The sequence below is a fragment of the Nematolebias whitei genome, chromosome 16 (genome assembly GCF_014905685.2).
Source record: "Nematolebias whitei isolate Nwh7 chromosome 16, NemWhi1, whole genome shotgun sequence".
In the NCBI taxonomy this organism is placed as follows: domain Eukaryota; kingdom Metazoa; phylum Chordata; class Actinopteri; order Cyprinodontiformes; family Rivulidae; genus Nematolebias; species Nematolebias whitei.
Window position 1 is genome coordinate 2635409 of NC_056513.1, and position 1064 is coordinate 2636472.

The following is a 1064-nucleotide window of genomic DNA, read 5'->3' on the forward strand; positions in this document are numbered from 1 at the left end:
GGGGCTCAATGTGACTTATCTGTTTAAATAAAGGTTGAATTCTGGTAGGGCAGCACGGTGGCGCAACTGGTAGAGCTGTTGCCTCTCAGCGAGAAGGTCCCTGGTTCAAACCCCGGTCCAGGGGCCTCTCTGGGTGGAGTTTGCATGTTCTCTCCGTGCATGCGTGGGTTTTCTCCAGGTACTCCGGTTTCCTCCCACAGTCCAAAACCATGCATGTTAGGCTGATTGGTAACTCTAAATTGTCCCTAGGTGTGAGTGAGAGAGTGAATTTGTCTCGTTTGTCTCTATGTGTCCCTGTGATGGACTTGGGACCCATCCAGGGTGTACCCCGCCCCTCGCACAGTGATTGCTGGACATGGACACCAGCGACCCCCATGACCCAAAATGGAATAAACGGGTAAAGAAAATGGATGGATGGATGAATTCTGGTAAAAAATAAAATAAATTCCTGACAGATTTAGTGCCAGTCTTTGCCAGAAATGCTAGACTTTGCTGCAAACCACTAAAAATTGTAAATCTTTCTGTTGTGAAACTGAATGTAAAGATATCCTGATGCATGCTCAATAATCCAGGTAGAAAAATATAAAAAAGTTAAATCTGGTTCTCTGAATGTAAAGATTCATGCAGTGTTTTCATGATGAATCGTACATTTACAATGGAACTGGTTCAGTACGACGACAATACACTTCGCTCTCGGCTGCACGAAGACTAGCCATTAGCTCATCAGTCTTGTTTGACACAAACTGGGTTTCTCCAAACTGAGCTCGTACAGAGATCAATCTACAGGGAAAAATATGTATCACCCACTTCAAAAAGTGAAAGGACGGCAACAGTGTTTTTGTCCATGTCAGGTGTGTGTGTGTCAGTCTGTTAGCATGTCTTTTGTAACATATTTATCTTGCGAATCAGTGGGTAATTTTTAGTGAGACTTGCCAAAAGGGATAATTTGTCAACATCTACAACCAATTACCTTTTGGAGACTATTTCATTCAAGATGGCTGCCTCAGCTAATCTACATTAGTCAACACAAACATGGCTGTAGCTTAGTCTGGATTATATATGTT

General features: G+C 43.0%; 1 protein-coding gene across 1 annotated transcript in view; it reads left to right on the forward strand.

Annotated features, from left to right (window-relative positions):
- Positions 1-1064, forward strand: part of pold4 (DNA polymerase delta 4, accessory subunit) — an 11408-nt gene that overhangs the window by 9958 nt on the left and 386 nt on the right. The gene's annotated exons all lie outside the window — the stretch shown is intronic.